Consider the following 18,256-nt stretch of genomic DNA (forward strand, 5'->3'; position numbering starts at 1 on the left):
AAGAAATTGTCAGAAGTGAAGAACAGACACCTACTGCTTGATGACATTTAACTTAAAAAGCTCGAATGATACATACTGAGGGAATAATACCAGAATATTTTGGTGAGTGCACAGTAGTATGAAAAGCCTATTCCAAATTATAATACCATTTTATGTTTGGAAAACCAACCAATCAACTGTTCTCATAACGTGAAGCCGAAAGGAATGTCAGACCAGGCCGGGCGCAGTGGCTCAAGCCTGTAATCCCAGCACTTTGGGAGGCCGAGACGGGCGGATCACAAGGTCAGGAGATCGAGACCATCCTGGCTAATACGGTGAAACCCCGTCTCTACTAAAGAATACAAAAAACTAGCCGGGCGACGAGGCGGACGCCTGTAGTCCCAGCTACTTGGGAGGCGGAGGCAGGAGAATGGCGTGAACCTGGGAGGTGGAGCTTGCAGTGAGCTGAGATCCGGCCACCGCACTCCAGCTGTTGGGGCCCGTGCCGTGGGTAGTGGAGAATGAACAGACACAGACACAAAAGACAAAGACAAGTTCTCTGTTTGTCTTTGTCTTTTGTGTCTGTGTCTGTTCATTCTCCACTACCCACGGCACGGGCCCCAACACCAGCCTGGGCGACACAGCCAGACTCCGTCTCAAAAAAAAAAAAAAAAAAAAGGAATGTCAGATCAAATCTTCTTTTATGGTAAAAATACGCAAAACTAGTCTATCACGAGCATATTAATATCCCTCAAAAGGTAAAGTCTACCAGCACTGGAGGGTGGGGGCTTTGATATTTTTCTATTGATCTGAACAGCATGCATTTAAAAAATATATGAAGTTGTACAGGACAAATAACCCAATTTCTTTAACAAACATATTGCAAAGAAATAAAAAAAGAAACTTAAGACGCATATCCACCAAATAAAAGTGGATCTGATCAAAATCCCGGCTGGCACAAACTATTAAAAAAATATATATATATATATATATGTGTAATTCTAGGAGGAGAGGAAGAGCCAGATGGTCAACTGGAAGCCTCCCCCAATCATCTTCCCAAATTAAACAACAATCCACAGAAAAAAGCACCTTCATAAGAACTAAAAATCAGGTGAGCAACCACATGGTTTTAACATAAGATCACTGCAAGAGGCACGGAAGAGGGTATAAAAGTCCTGAATTGCTGACACCACCCCTCCCCCATCTCTGTGGCACAGACAGAGAATCTCTGTGTTTGGGGGAGGCAGAGCGCAGTGATTGTGGGACTTTCACATCGGAACTCAGTGCTGCCCTGTCACAGCGGAAAGCAACACCAGGCAGAATTCAGCGGGTGCCCACAGAGGAAGCATTTACATGAGCCCTAGCCAGAGGGGAATTGCCCATCCTGGTGGTGGAAACTCAAGTTCCAGCAAGACTTACCACCGTGGGCTAAACTGCTCTGCGATTCAAAATAAACCTGAATAGCAGTCCAGGCCACAAACACTGCAATTCCTGGGCAAGTTGGTGCTGGGCTGGGCTTGGTGCCAATGGACTTGGGGGCCACATAGCCCAGTAAGACACCAGCGTGACCAACAAGGGAGTGCTTGCGCCACCCCTCCCTCGACCTCAGGCAGTGCAGCTCGCAGCTCCGGGGAGACTCTTTCCTTCCCCTTGAGGAGAGGGAAGAGTAAACAGGAGTTTCTCTTACAACTTGGACACTAGCTGAGCCACAACAGAATAGGGAACCAGGCAAAGTCCTGAGGCTCCCATTCCAGACCCTGGACACCAAATGTCCCAGATAACATTTCTAGACACAGCCTGGGCTACAAGGGAACCAGCTACCTTGAAGGGAAGGACCTAGTTCTGGCAGGATTTATCATCTGCTGACTAAAGAGCCCTTGGGCCCCAAATCATCAGCAGTAGTAGCCAGGCCGTACTCATCATGGGCCTTTGGGTGAGACTCAGAGACGTGCTGGCTTCAGGTGTGACCCAGCACACTCCCAGATGCGGTGGTTACAGAAAGGGACTTCTGCTTGAGAAAAGGAGAGGGAAGAGCAAAGGGGACTTTGTCTTGCAGCCTAGGTATCGGTGTGGCCACAGTGGGGTAGAGCACCAAGCGGGCTCTTGGGGTCCTTGATTCCAGGCCTTAGCCCTTGGATGGTATTTCTGGACCTGCTCTGGGCCAGAGGGGAGCCTGCTGCCCCAAAGGGAGAGTCTCAGGCCTGGCAGCATTCACTACAAACTGACTGAAGAGCCCTTGGGCCTTGAATGAACACTGGCAGTAGCCAGGCACTACTTGCCATGAACCTAGGGCAGTGGCAGCTAAGAGGGAGACTCCTCTGCTCATGAAAAAGGGAGGGAGGAGTGGGAAGGCTTGGGTGCCAGCTCAGCCGCAGTAGAACAGAGCACCAGGTAGATTCCTAACATTTCCAATTCTAAGACCTGGCTCCAGGATGACACCACTGGACCTAAGACTGAGGGGAGCTTGCCATCCTAAAGGGAAGGACATAAGCCTGGCTGGTTTCACTACCTGCTGAATATAGAGCCTTAGGGCCTTGAGCAAATATACGCGGTAGCCACGGTGGTGACCAAGGGCCTTGGTTGAGACCTGGTGTTGTGCTGGCTTCAGGTCTGCCCCAGTGTAATCTCAGTGGTGGCCACAACAGTGCTTGTTTCACCACTCCCCCATCTCCAGGCAGCTCAGCAGAGAGACTCCGTTTGCTTGGGAGAGAGTAAGGAAAGACAAAAAGCATCTCTACCTGGTGATCCAGAGAAATCTTCCGGATCTTATCTAAGACCATTAAGACAGTGCCTCTATGAGTCTATAAGAGCCACCGTGTTACTGGGCTTGGGGTGTCATCTAAGGCAGATATGGCAACAGTGACGAAAAATTTACATCACAACATCCAAGTTCCTTTGAATATATGGAAAGTCTTCCCAAGAAGGATGGGTACAAACAAGTCCAGACTGTGAAGAATATGATAAATACCTAACTCTTCAATGCCCAGGCACCAAAAAACATCCTCAAGCATCAAGATGATTCAGGAAAACATGACCTTACCAAATGAACTAAATAAGGCATCAGCGACCAATCTTGGAGAGCTAGATATGTAACCTTTTAAAAAAAGAAGTCAAGATAGCTGTTTTGAGGAAACTCAACAAAACTAAAGATAACACAGAGAAAGAATTCAGAATTCTGTCAGATAAATTGAACAAGAGATTGAAATAATTAAAAAGAATCAAGCAGAAATTCTGGAGCTGAAAAATGCAACTAACATACTGAAGAATGCATCAGTCTCTTAACAGCTAAACAGATCAAGCAGAAGAAAGAATTAGTGAAACTTGAAGACAAGCCATTTGAACATACACAGTCAGAAGAGACAAAAGGAAAAAACAAGAATGAAGCACACCTACAAGATCTAGAAAACAGCCTCAAAAGGGCAAATTTAAAAGTTGTTGTCCTTAACGAGGAAGTAGACAGAAGGTGGGGGTAGAAAATTAGTTCCAAGAGATAATGACAAAGAACATCCCAAACCTAGAGGAAGATATCAATATTTAAGTATGAGAACATCAAGCAGATTTAACCCAAATAAGACTACTTCAAGGTATTTAACAATCAAACTCCCAAAGGTCAAAGATAAAGAAAAAATCCTAAAAGCAGCACAAAAAAAGAAACAAGTAACATACAAGGGAGCTCCAATACATCTGGCAGCAGATTTCTCAATGGTGGCCTTAAAGGCCAGGAGAGTGGCATAACATATTTAGAGTGCTGAAGGCAAAAACTTTTATCTTGAAGGGGTGGCCTGCCCCTCCACACCTGTGGGCGTTTAGGTGGAAGGAGAGACTTAAGAAATGAGAGGCCGGGCACGGTGGCTCAAGCCTGTAATCCCAGCACTTTGGGAGGCCGAGACGGGCGGATCACGAGGTCAGGAGATCGAGACCATCCTGGCTAACACGGTGAAACCCCGTCTCTACTAAAAAATACAAAAAAACTAGCCGGGCGAGGTGGCGGGCGCCTGTGGTCCCAGCTGCTCAGGAGGCTGAGGCAGGAGAATGGCGTAAACCCAGGAGGCGGAGCTTGCAGTGAGCTGAGATCCGGCCACTGCACTCCAGCCTGGGCGACAGAGCGAGACTCCGTCTCAAAAAAAAAAAGGAAATGAGACACAGAGACAAAGTATAGAGAAAGAAAAAGTGGGCCCAGAGGACCGGCGCTCAGCATACAGAGGACCCACGCAGGCACCCTTCTCTGAGTTCCCTCAGTATTTATTGATCATTATCTTTACCATCTTAGAAAAAGGGAAGTGGCAGGATAACAGGATCATTGTAGGGAGAAGGTCAGCAGTAAGACATATGAATAAAGACCTTTGTGTCTAAGTTTAAGGAAAAGACATATGAATAAAGATCTCTGTGACATAAGTTTAAGGAAAAGTTTGATACGTATATGCAAACATCTCCATAAACTTTTTTAGTGCATAAAGAGCTTTTGCCCTAAGGTGGTTTTCTCCCATCTTAGTAAATAGAACAAATCAGTTTTACACCAACAGAGTTCCATTGCCCAGGGACGGGCAGGAGACAGATGCTTTTCTCTGTCTCAACTGCCAAGTGGCCTTCTTTCCTCTTATACTAGTCCTCCTCAGCACAGACCCTTCACGGGTGTCAGGCTGGGGGACGATCAGGTCTTTCCCTTCCCACGAGGCCATATTTCAGACTATCACATGGGGAGAAACCTTGGACAACACCTAGCTTTCCTAGGCAGAGGTCCCTGCAACCTTTGGCAGTGTACGTGTCCCTGGGTACTTGAGATTAAGAGAATGGTGATGACTTTTCACAAGCATACTGCCTTCAGGCACTTGTTTAACAAAGCACACCCTGCACAGCCCAAAATCTGTTAAACCTTGAGTCACCACAGCACACGTCTCTTGCAAGGACAAGGTTGGGGGTAGGGTCACAGATTAACAGCATCTCAAATACAGAACAAAATGGAGTGAGTTTCTTATGTCTACTTCTTTCTGTATAGACACAGTAACAGTCTGATCTCTCTTTCTTTTCCCCACGTATCTTAGAATAGCATATTCAGCAAAAATATTCTTCAAGCATAAAGAAGAAATAAAGGTCTTCCAGAGAAACAAAAGCTGAGGGATTTCATCAACACTAGACCTATCTTAAAAGTTCTTAAATCTCTTTTTGAAAGAGATTTAAGAAAAGGATGTTAATGCACAATAAGAAAGCATGTGAAGGTACAAAACTCACTGGTAATAGCAAGTACACAGAAAAACACAGGATATTAGAATACTGTCATTGTGGTGTGTAAGTCACTCATGTCTTGAGTAGAAAGACCAAAAGATGAACTGATCAAAAATAGTAACTACAACAAGTTTTCAGGACACAGACAATACAATAAGATATAAACAGAAACAAAAAAAAGTTTAAAAGCAGGGGATGGACTTAAAAATGCAGACATTGTTAAAATGTAATGAAGTTAAACTGTATTTATTTACATATTTACATATACAGGGTACACATACTCATGCACACACATACACACACACACACACACACACACACACACACGGTCTCACTCTGTTGCCCAGGCTGGAGTGCAGTGGCGCAATCACAGCTCACTGTAGCCTCAACCTCCTGGGCTCAAGCAATCCTCCCACCTCAGCCTCCCAAGCAGCTGGGACTATAGGTGTGCACTACCATGCCTGGCTAATTTTTGTATTTTTTGTAGATACGGGGTTTCGCCGTGTTGCCCAAGCTGGTCTTTTTGTTTATTTTTTTGAGATGGAGTCTCCCTCTTGTCGCCCAGGCTGCAGTGCAATGGTGTGATTTTGGCTCACTACAACCTCCCACTTCCCAGGTTCAAGTGATTCTCCTGCCTCAGTCTCCCAAGTAGCTGAGATTACAGGTGTGTGGCACCACACCCAGATAATTTTTGTATTTTTAGTAGAGACAGGGTTTCACCATGTTGGCCAGGCTGGTCTCAAGCTCCTGACCTCAAATGATCCCCCAGCCTCGGCCTCCCAAAGTGCTGAGATTAAAGGCATGAACCACCGCGCCCGGTCCCTAGGCTGGTCCTGAACTTCTGAGTTCAAGTAATCCACCTACCTCAGCCTCCTAAAGTGCTAGGATTATAAGCATGAGCCCCTGCACCTGGCCAACATGTAGTTTTTATTAATATTCTTTTTGCTTGTCTCTTTGTTTAGACAATCAGTGTTAAGTTGCCACTGGTTTAAAATAGTTACAAGATATTATTTTCAAGCCTTATGGTAACCTCAAATCTAAAAACATATGATACACAAAAAATAAAATGCAAGATATTAAAACATACCACCAGAGAAAATCACCTTCACTAAAAGGAAGACAGGAAGGAAGGAAAGAAGGAAGCAGACCACAAAACAACCAGAAAACAAATAATAAAATGGCAGAAGTAGGACCTTACTTATCAGTAATAACACTGAATGTAAATGGACTAAACTCCCCAATCAAAAGACACAGAGTGGCTGAATGGAGAAAAAAGTAGACCCAACAACCTGTTGCCTGCTAGAAACATACTTTACCTATAAAGACACACAGACTGAAAACAAAAGAATGGAAAAAGATATTCCATGCAAATGGAAACCAAAAAAGAGCAGGAGTAGCTATATTTATATCGAACAAAATGGATTTCAAGAAGAAACTATAAAAAGAGACAAAGAAGGTCATTATATAATGATAAAGAAGTCAGTTCAGCAAGAGGCTATAACAACTGTGAATATATATGCACCCAACACTGGAGCACCCAGATACATAAAGCAAATATTATTAGAGCTAAAGAGAGAGAGACCCCAATACAGTAACTGGAGACTCCCAATGCTTCATTTTCAGCACTGGACAGATCATCCAGACAAAAAAATCAACAAAGATATATCAGACTTAATCTGTACTACTGACCAAATGAACCTAATAAATATTTACAGGGCATTTCATTCAATGACTGCAGAATACACATTCTTCTCCTCAACACATAGATCATCCTGAAGGACAGACCACATGTTAGGTCTATCCTTGAGGTCTAAAAGCAGGTTTTTAAAAATTCAAACAAACTGAAATTATATCAAGTATCTTCTCTGATCACAACAGAATAAAACCAGAAATCAACTACAAGAAGAATTTGGGAAACTATACAAACACATGTAAATTAAACAATATGCACCTGAACAACCAGTGGGTCAATGAAGACATTAAGAGGGAAATTTAAAATTTTTTTTAAACAAATGATAATGGAAACAACATACCAAAACCTGAGGGATATAGTGAAAGCAAAACTAAGAGGAAAGTTTATAGCAATAAGCACCTGCATCAAAAAAAAGTAGAAAAACTCGAAATAAAACACCTAATTATGCATCTTAAAGATGCAGAAAAAGCAAGGAGAAAAGCAAGAGGAAACCAACGAAAATTAGTAGAAAAGCAATAATAAAGATCAGAGCAGAAATAAAAGAAATTAAAATGAAGAAAACAATACAAAAGATCAATGAAACAAAAAGTTTATCATTTTTTGAAAAGATAAACAAAATTGACAAACCATTAGCCAGACTATGAAAAAAAGAGAGAAGCTCCAAATAAATAAAATCAGGGATGAAAAAGGAGACATTATAATCGATATCACAGAAATTCAAAAGATCATTAGAGGCTACTATGAGCAACTATATGCCAATAAATTGGAAAACCTAGAGAAAATGGATAAATTCCTAGACACATACAACCTGCCAAGACTGAATTATTAAGAAATCCAAAACTAGAACAGACCAATAGCAAGTAACAAGATCAAAGTTGTAATAAAAAGTCTCCCAGCAAAGAAAACCCCAGGACCTAATGGCTTCACTGCTGAAGTCTATCAAACTTTTAAAGAACTGATACCAATTCTGCCCAAACTATTCCAAAAAAACACAGGAGGAAGGAATACTTTCAAATTCATTCTACGAAGCCAATATTACCCTGATACCAAAACCAGACAAAGACACATCAAAAAAACAAAACTACAAGCCAGTATCCCTGATGAACACTGATAAAAATCCTCAACAAAATACTGGCAAACGGAATTCAACAATACATTAAAAAGATCATTCATCATGACTAAGTGGGATTTATCCCAGGGATGCAAGGATGGTTCAACATAAGCAAATCAATCCATATGATACATCAACAGAATGAAGGATAAAAACCATATGATCATTTCAATTGATGCTGAAAAAGAATTTGGTAAAATTCAACATCCCTTCATGATAAAAACCTCAAAAAACCGGTATAGAAGGAACATACCTCAATAGAATAAAAGCCATATACAATAGATCCACAGTTAGTATCATACTGAATTGGGGAAAACTGAAAGTTTTTCCTCTAAGATCTAGAACGCAAGGATGCCCACTTTCATCACTGTCATTCATCACAGTACTAGAAGTCCTAGCTAGAGCAATCAGACAAGAGAATAAAATAAAGGGCATCCAAACTGGAAAGGAAGAAGTCAAAGTACCCTTGTTTGCAGATGATATGATCTTATATTTGGAGAAACCTAAAGATTCCACTAAAAAACTATTAGAACCGATAAATTCAGTAAAGTTGCAGGATACAAAATCAACATACAAATATCAGTGCATTTCTCTATGTCAACAGCAAACAATCTGAAAAAAGAAATCAAGAAAGTAATTCCATTTACAATAGCCACAAATAAAATTAAATACTCAGGAATTAACCAAGTGAACTGTTGGACACAGGCCCCAAAACTGGCCATAAACAAAACCTCTGCAGCACTGTGACATGCTCATGATGGCCTTGACGCCCATGCTGGAAGGTTGTCGGTTTACCGGAATGAGGACAACACCTGGCCCACCCAGGCTGGAAAATCACTTAAGGCGTTCTTAAACCACAAACAAAAGCATGAGTGATCTGTACCTTAAGGACATGTTCATGCTGCAGGCAACTAGCCAGAGACCATCCCTTTATTTCGGCCCATCCCTTTACTTCCCGTAAGGAATACTTTTAGTAAATCTTATGACTGGCTTGCTATCAATATGTGGGTAGATCTCTGTTCATGGCTCTCAGCTCTGAAGGCTTTGAGACCCCTAATTTCCCGCTCCACACTCTATCTGTGCGTGTGTGTGTCTTTAATTCCTCTAGCACCACTGGGTTAGGGTCTCCACGGCCGAGCTGGTCTCAGCAAGTGGTGCCCACACGTAGGGCTCGAACCCAGGTCAAAGGGTCACCGGAGCAACAGTTGGAGAACATGGAACTAAGTACTGGACACCCGAATACTCTTAAGCAGTCCCCGTGGTGAGAAGGGGAGCTCAGAAGCATCAGGGTAACAATGGGACAAGTGTGGGCTCTGGTTCGTTCCACCTTGGAACCTTTTCACACTGATCATGAGGAGGAAGGAGAGTACAACAAAGTAACAGCAGGTTTGTTTGCCAGCTGAAGCTAACGGCAGCAAAGGAGGGAGAGGTTCATCCCTATCCTTCTGCACCCCCACATTAGTTTGAAGAAAAAGAGTAGCTTGACCCTCCAGATCTTTCTTTTCCAGAGGACACTGGGCAAAAAGTAGTGGCCCCAGTGACTGAGCAGCGCCTCAAGCGATCACTCTCAGTTCCATTCAGGCAGGAATTCAGCAAGCTAGATGAGAGGGTGATTTAGAGGCTTGGCAGTTCCCTGTTAGATAAACAGGGAAATGCTATAGCTACATTTGAGCCTTTTCCTTTTAACTTTGGGAAACGCCATGACCCCCAGCCCCGTTTCAAACCAGGGCATTTTCGGCTCAGGCCATTCCCTCACCCTTATACAATGTTTGTCTCCCGCCACAGCCGGTAGTGCCGCAGACTTATGCTGCACAAAAGCTGTGAGTCTTCTGCCTGGGGAACCCCTACAGAAGGTCCCAACAGCAGCCTGTGGACCCTTGCCAGTGGGAACGACCAGATTACTTCTAGGCAGGCCCAGTTTGAATTTAAAAGGGGTACAAGTACAAACAGGAGTCACTGATTCAGATTACAATGCGGAAATTCAAATTGTTATATTGACTCCTGTTCCTTGGAAAGCAGAGCCAGGAGAGCGGATAGCACAGCTCCTAATTGTGCCATATGTGGAAATGGGGAAAAGTGAAATTAAACAAACAGGAGGATTAGGAAGCACAAACAAACAACGCAAAGTGGCTTATTAGGTGAATCAAATTACTGATAAACGTCCTACCTGTGAAATAACTATTCAGGGAAAGAAATTTAAAGATTTGGTAAATACAGGAGTGGACATTTCAATCATTTCTCTACAGCACTGGCCGTCCACCTGGCCAATTCAACCCACTCAATTTAACACAGTTGGAGTTGGTGAAGCCCCTGAAGTATGTCAAAGTAGTTATATTTTGCATTGTGAAGGGCCCGATGGACAACCTGGGACTATTCAACCAATTATAACTTCTGAACCTATAAATTTATGGAGAACAGATTTATTACAACAATGGGGAGCACAAGTTCTAATTCCAGAGCAATGATATAGCCCTCAAAGTCAGCACAGGATGCATGAAATGGGGTATGTCCCTGGTATGGGACTAGGAAAAAATTTCCAAGGTTTGAAGGAACCACTTCAAGTGGAAAGAAAAAGTTCCCACCACGGTTTAGGAGATCATTTTCGATGGCGGCCATTGTTAAGCCTCTAGAACCCATACCTTTAAAATGGTTAACAGATAAGCCAATTTGAATAGAACAATGGCCGCTGAGTAGAGAGAAACTGGAGGCTTTAGAAGATGTAATTACTGAACAATTAGAAAAGGGACACATAGCTCCAACATTTTACCCTTGGAATTCTCCAGTTTTCATAATTAAGAAAAAAATCAGGTAAATGGAAAATGTTATCTGACTTAAGAGCCATTAATTCAGTTATACAACCTATGGAGACGGACATTACAGCCAGGATTGCCTTCTCCTGCTATGATTCCAAAAAATTGGCCTTTAATAGTCACAGATTTGAAAGACTGTTTCCTCAATAACCCCTTAGCTGAGCAGGACTGTGAATGGTTTGCATTTACAATTCCTGCAGTAAACGACCTGTAGCCTGCTAAGCGTTTTCACTGGAAAGTGTTGCCACAAGGCATGTTAAACAGTCTAACAATTTGCCAGACCTATGTAGGGCAAGCAACTGAATCTACTGGTAAAAAATTTTCACAATGTTACATTATTCATTATACGGATGATATACTTTGTGCTGCCCCCACCCGAGAAATATTACTCCAATGTTATGATCATTTGCAAAATTCAATTTCTTGTGCTGGCTTCATTATAGCTCCTGACAAAATTCAGACTACTACTCCTTACTCCTACTTGGGGACCTTAGTAAATGACACTACCATTGTGCCACAGAAAGTAGTCATACATAGGGATCAACTGAAAACATTAAATGACTTTCAAAAATTACCAGGGGACATTAATTGGATACAACCTGCTCTAGACATTCCTACCTATGCCGTGAGTAATATATTTTCTATCTTTAGAGGAAATCCTAGTCTCACTAGCCCTCAGTAGTTAACAAAGGAAGCTGAGGCAGAGTTACAGCTGATTGAAATGCAAGTCCATAAAGCTCAAATAAATAGAATAGATCCAGAGAAGACTCTAGATTTGCTAATTTTTCCAACTCAGCATTCACCTACTGGTGTTACTGTCCAAGAGGTGGACTTAGTAGAATGGCTTTTCTTCCACATACTAATTCACAGACTCTAACTCCTTATTTGGATCAAATTGCTACTATGATAGCGATATGATAGGAAATGGGAGAACTCGGATTGTTAAATTACATGGATATGATCCTGAAAAAATTACTGTCCCTCTCGCGAAGGCACAAATACAGCAAGCTTTTATAAATAGTTTTACTTGGCAAACCCATTTAGCTGACTTTGTGGGTCTTCTCGATAACCATTTTCCTAAAACAAAACTGTTTCAATTTTTGAACTGGTTTGGTGGAGAGAACCAATAACAAACAGTTGAGAAACAGATAAAATAATAACTTGGGGTACAGGTTATGCTTGTGTTTCTCCAGGACCGAATCAACAGCCGATTTGGATACCATCAAGACACCTGAAACCTTATCATAAGCCAGATGCTGAGGAAGAGATTCTGGAAGGATCCTGAGGACCCCCAGTTGCAGCCATGTCAAGACTGACACTGAGGAGGACCCCAACTGTCATGAGCAACACCCATCAAACACAGCCACCCACCTGGGGACAGATCAAGAAGCTGTCACAGATGGCGGAAGAAAATCTGAGGAAGGAGGGATAACCAGTCAAATAAGTAATTGAATGATAGCTCTGATAGCAGTGATCACCATTGCCATGAGTATTCCTTCAACAAGGGCTGACAGAGAAAACAATTATACTTATTGGGCATATTTATCCATCGTGGCTAGCAATAATGCCTGGATGTAATCACTCTATGACACAGTTACACATGCTTTCTGATCTCAGTATTTACCATAATGAATCTGCTCCTATAATTGAGGCATACCACCCTCAAAAACCTATTTGTAAACAAAATTGAACCTGGCCAGAAAAAGTGAATGTACTTGTTTAGGAAAACTGCATTGGAGAACAGGCAGAGGTGCTGCGCAGCGATTCCTATGGAATTAACTGGTCCCCTAGGGGATGTTTAGCTTGAATTGCACCTCTCAGTTTGTGTGCCACGGCCACACTATGTTCAGCTGGTCTGAACAAAACAGTCAGATGGTAGAAATGGTAAAGTACGGCAAGAGTTCCTATTATCTGGAACCATGGCAGTATAGTGGCACCTCAGCCTCAAATGATATGGCCCATTGTAGCAGCTAAACATAAGGATTTGTGGAAATTATTAATAGCTCTTAATAATATCAAAATTTAGGAAAGAATAAAAAAGCATCTAGAAGGACACTCTACAAACTTGTCTTTGGTTATTGCAAAATTAAAAGAACAAATATTTAAAGCATCCCAGGCACAAGTGACCTTAACGCCAGGAACTGGAGCGCTTGAAGGAGCTGCAGAGATTAGCAGCTAGCAACCCACTAAAATGGATAAAAACACTTGGAAGCTCTGTGATTTCAATGATGATTGTGCTTTTAATCTGTGTTGTTTGTCTTTGTACAGTATGCGGATCCTGACTCCTGCAAGAAGTAGCTCACTGTGACAAAGCTGCCTTTGCTTTTATCACTTTGCAAAACAAAGGGGGGACATGTTGGGAACAGCCCGCAAAATCTGGCCATAAACTGGCCCCAAAACTGGCCATCAACAAAATCTCTGCAGCACTGTGACATGCTCATGATGGCCTTGATGCCCATGCTGGAAGGTTGTCAGTTTACCGGAATGTGGACAAGGAACACGGGGCCCACCCAAGGCAGAAAACCACTTAAGGCATCCTTAAACCACAAATAGCATGAGTGATCTGTGCCTTAAGGACATGTTCATGCTGCAGGTAACTAGCCAGAGACCATCCCTTTATTTCGGCCCATCCTTTTATTTCCCATAAGGAATACTTTTAGTAAATCTTATGACTGGCTTGCTGTCAATAAATATGTAGGTAAATCTCTGTTTGTGGCTCTCAGCTCTGAAGGCTGTGAGACTCCTGATTTCCCACTCTACAGTCTATATTTCTGTGTGTGTCTTTAATTCCTCTAGCGCCGCTGGGTTAGGGTATCCATGAACAAGCTGGTTTCGACAGTGAACGATCTCTACAATGAAAACTATAAAACACTGATACAAGAAATTGAAGAAGATGGACCAGGTACAGTGGCTCAGGCCTATAATCCAAGCACTTTGGGAGGCTGAGGCAGTCAGCTCACCTGAGGTCAGGAGTTTGAGACCAGCCTGGCCAACATGGCGAGACCCCCATCTCTACTAAAATTACAAAAATTAGCTGGGTGTGGTGGCGGGCACCTGTAATCCCAGCTACTTGGGAAGATGAGGCAGGAGAATCACTTGAACCCAGGAGGTGGAGGTTGCAGTGAGCCAAGATCACACCAGTGCACTCCAACCTTGGTGACAAGGCAAGACTCCATCTTAAAAAAAAATTTTTCTAAACAAAATTGAAGACATGTACACACAAAAGGAAAGATGTTCCACATTCACCAACTGGAAGAATCAATACTGTTAAAATGTTCATACCACCCAAAGCAACCTACAGATTCAATGCAATCCCTATCAAAATACCAATGACATTCTTCACAGAAATAGAAAAAACAATCCTAAAACCTACATGGAATGACAAAAGACCCGGAATAGCCTAGGCTATCTGAGCAAATACAACAAAACTGAAGGAATTACATTACCTAACTTCACATTATCTAACTCCAAATTACAACTTCAAATTATACTAAAGAGCTACAGTAACCAAAATAGCATGGCATCAGCATAAAAACAGACACACAGACCAATGAAACAGAATGGAGAACCCAGAAACAAATCCATACATCTACAGTGAACTCATTTTTGACAAAGGAGCCAAGAACATACACTGGGAAAAGGAGAGTCTCTTCAATAAATGGTGCTGGGACAACTGGAGATCCATATGCAGAAGAATGAAACTAGACCCCTATCTCTCGCTGAGAGACAGGACTAGCTGGATTTCCTAGGCCGACCAAGAATCCCTAAGCCTAGCTGGGAAGGTGACCGCATCCACCTTTAAACACCGGGCTTACAGCTTAGCTCACACCAGATCAATCAGGTAGTAAAGAGAGCTCACTAAAATGCTAATAGGCAAAAACAGGAGGTAAAGAAATAGCCAATCATCTATTGTCTGAGAGCACAGCGGGAGGGACAATGATTGGGCTCTAAACCCAGGCATTCGAGCCAGCAATGGCTACCGTCTTTGGGTCCCCTCCCTTTGTATGGAAGCTCTGTTTTCACTCTATTAAATCTTGCAACTGCACTCTCTTCTGGTCCGTGTTTGTTACAGCTCAAGCTGAGCTTTTTGCTGGCCATTCACCACTGCTGTTTGCCACTGTCTCAGACCCGCCACTGACTTCCATCCCTCCAGATCCGGCAGGGTGTCTGCTGTGCTCCTGATCCAGCGAGGCTCCCACTGCTGCTCCCAGTCAGGCTAAAGGCTTGCCATTGTTCCTGCACGGCTAAGTGCCCGGGTTCGTCCTAATCAAGCTGAACACTAGTCACTGGGTTCCACGGTTCTCTTCCATGACCCAAGGCTTCTATCAGAGCTATAATACCGCATGGCCCAAGATTCCATTCCTTGGAATCCATGAGGCCAAGAACCCCAGGTCAGAGAACAGGAGGCTTGCCACCATCTTGCAAGCGGCCCGTTTTGGGAGCTCTGGGAGCAAGGACAATCCCCCAATCCCACCCCGTAATGTCGCTATACACAAAAATCAAATTAAAATAGATTAAAAGACTTAAGACCTCAAGCTATGAAACTGCTAAAAGAAAACACTGGAGAAAATCTACAGGACATTGAACTGGGCAAAGATTTCTGTAGTAATACCCCACCAAAGCATACATGGACAAATGGTATCACATCAAGTTAAAAAGCTTCTACACAACAAAGGCAACAACAAAGTGAAGAGACAACCCACAGATCAGGAGAAAGTATTTGCAAACTATCCATCTGGCAAGGGATGAATAACCAGAACATACAAGAAGCTAAAACAACTCTATAGGAAAAAATCTAATAATCCTATTTAAAAATGAGCAAAACATCTGAACAGACAGTTCTCAAAATAAGACATACAAATAGCAAACAGGCATATGAAAAGGTGCTCGACATCACTGATCAGAGAAATGCAGAACAAAACTACAACGAGATATCATCTCACCCCAGTTAAAATGGCTTATATCCAAAAGACAGGCAATAATGAATGATGGTGAGGATGTGGAGAAAAGGGATTCCTCATACACCATAGGTGGGAATGTAAATTAGTACAAGCACTATGGAGACCAGTTTGGAGGTTCCCCAAAAACTAAAAATAGAGCTACCACATGATTCAGCAATCCCACTCATAGGTATATACCCTATGGAAATCAGTATACCACAGAGGTCTGCAGTCTCATGTTTGTTGCAGCACTGTTCACGATAGCCAAGATTTGGAAGCAACCTAAATGTCCATCAACAGATGAATGGATAAAGAAAACATGATGATACATATACACAATGGAGTACTATTCAGCCATAAAAAAGAATGAGATCCCATCATTTGCAACAACAGGGATAGAACTGGAAGTCATTATGTTAAGTGAAATAAGCCAGGCACACAGAATGACCAACTTTGCCTGTTGTCACTTATTTGTGGAAGCTAAAAATTAAAACAATTGAACTCATGGAGAGACTAGATGATGGTTACCAGATTTTGAGAAGGGAGTGAGGGGAGAGGCAGTTAATGTATACAAAAATACAGTTACATAGAATGCATAAGATCTAGTATTTGATAGGACAACAGCATGACTACAGTCAACAATACTTTATTGGACATTTTAAAGTAACCTTAAAAGAGTATCACTGGGTTGTTAAAGATTTTCCCCCAAGCCTGAAAGCTTAAGGGAATGAATAATTCCTCCCTCCTCAAGCCCAGTCCCAAGGTGCAAGGACACTTGCGCCAGCAGCGCGCTGTCAGCAAGTTAACAGAAGCAGGAAGAGAGGTGGGGGGAAGACACATACGCCCTGAAGATCCAGAGGGAGGCCAGCGTGTACTATGCAGCAGCCACATCAGACTGAGGCACTTCTGTTTACAGAGGACTATAAAACCCCTTCCACGTCCTCACTTGGGGCTGACGCCATTTTAGGCCTAAACCCGTCTGCCCCCAGGCGCTTGTTAAAACAGCCTGTTGCTCCACACCGCCTCCTGGTGTCGGGGTTGTTGGCAAGTTGTCGGGTTCCAACCAACACAAGAGCCTGGCAGGTCGTCTGCACCACTAACAAAGGATAAATGCTTCAGGGGATGGATATCCCGCTTACTCTGATGTGATTATTGGGCATTCTCCGCCATATCAAATACCTCATGTACCTATAAATACATACGCCCACTATGTACCCACAAAAATTAAAAACCAATTTTTTAGAGAGATTTATTCTGAGCCAAATATGAGCGCGTATGGCCCATGATACCGCCCTCAGGAGATCCCAGGAACATGTCCCCACAGTGGTGGGGGCACAGCCTAGTTTTATACATTTTAGGGGAACATTTTGAGACTTCAATCAAACACAAGTATAGCCTGCTTCGGGCGGGCAAAGCGGGACAACTCGAAGTGGGGGCTTCCAGGTCACGGGCAGATAGACAAACGGCTGCATTCTTTCGAGCCTCTGCTCTGCCTTTTACCGAATACACAATTTACCCGACGGGGCGGGCAGAGGAATAGTTCCTTGTGCCTTAGTCTGGCTCAGTAAACCTGCATTTTTACATAAATACACGGCAGGTGAAGCCATCAGACGTGCATTTGTCTCAGGTGAGCAGAGGGATGACTGGAGGTCTGTCCCTGTCCCTCCCCTGCGAAGACAAGCTGTCCCTTTCCACTGCCAGGGTGAAATTCGACGCAACTGTTTCAGGGTCAAGATGTGGAGGCCCACAGCCAACTTCCTCCTGGGCAAACGGTGAGGGAGCTGTATGGCTTTTTATCTTTGCAGCTGTCTTAGGAATAAAAAGGGAGCAGGTTTGCCTGACGCAGTTCCCAGCTTGACTTTGACTTAGCGATCTGGGGTCCCGAGATTCATTTTCCTTTCACACTATTCTCCCTAGTTTTGTGTATGTGTGAAACGTTCTATTTCTGGGCACTTTTAATTTTAAAAAGTGGACAACACTGCTCTGGACTTCATTTTAGGGAATGCTGGGGGAGGCTGCAGATCAGGTGTGCCTCCGTCCGAAATGCCCGAAAACCAGGCCCGCGCCCTGGCTCTCGCTCCCCACGCCCGCGGACCCGCCTGAGGAGACGCCGGGGGAGGCGCGGGGGCAGCGGCGTCTCCTCGAGGAACCAGCCTCGCCCAGGGAGCGTGCGGGAGCCCCTGACCCGCGGGGAGCCAGGCGCTGCCCCGGGGCCGCCCTCAGCCTGCCCAGGCCCCGCGCGCCGCCGCCGCAGCTCTCGAGGTGCTGAGGGGCGCGGGGAGGCCGTGCGAGGGAGGGCGCCGCCGAGCGGGTACTCACCGCCTTGCCCGCAGCCCAGGATCGCCGCCTTCCGGAACTCGGGCTGCGGCATCTCTCCCGCCAGCCCCAGTCCGACCCGCAAGAGCGGCGGCGGGCTGAACTACCCCGGGCCCGAGCAGCCAGGCGTCGCGCACGCGCCGGGCGCACTGGCGGCCGCGCCTCCTCGCGTCAGGCGACCCCG

The 18,256-nt window shown here is 43.9% G+C and overlaps 1 protein-coding gene across 1 annotated transcript in view; it reads right to left on the reverse strand.

The window, feature by feature from the left end:
* Positions 1–18,256, reverse strand: part of GALNT11 (polypeptide N-acetylgalactosaminyltransferase 11) — an 83,772-nt gene extending 65,516 nt beyond the window's left edge. Inside the window, exon 1 of the mRNA XM_033191780.1 lies at positions 18,076–18,256. The gene's annotated coding sequence lies outside the window, so the exon portion shown is untranslated. The remainder of the gene's footprint in view (positions 1–18,075) is intronic.

This window comes from Trachypithecus francoisi, unplaced genomic scaffold (genome assembly GCF_009764315.1).
Source record: "Trachypithecus francoisi isolate TF-2019V2 unplaced genomic scaffold, Tfra_2.0 Lachesis_group4, whole genome shotgun sequence".
Taxonomy (NCBI): Eukaryota; Metazoa; Chordata; class Mammalia; order Primates; family Cercopithecidae; genus Trachypithecus; species Trachypithecus francoisi.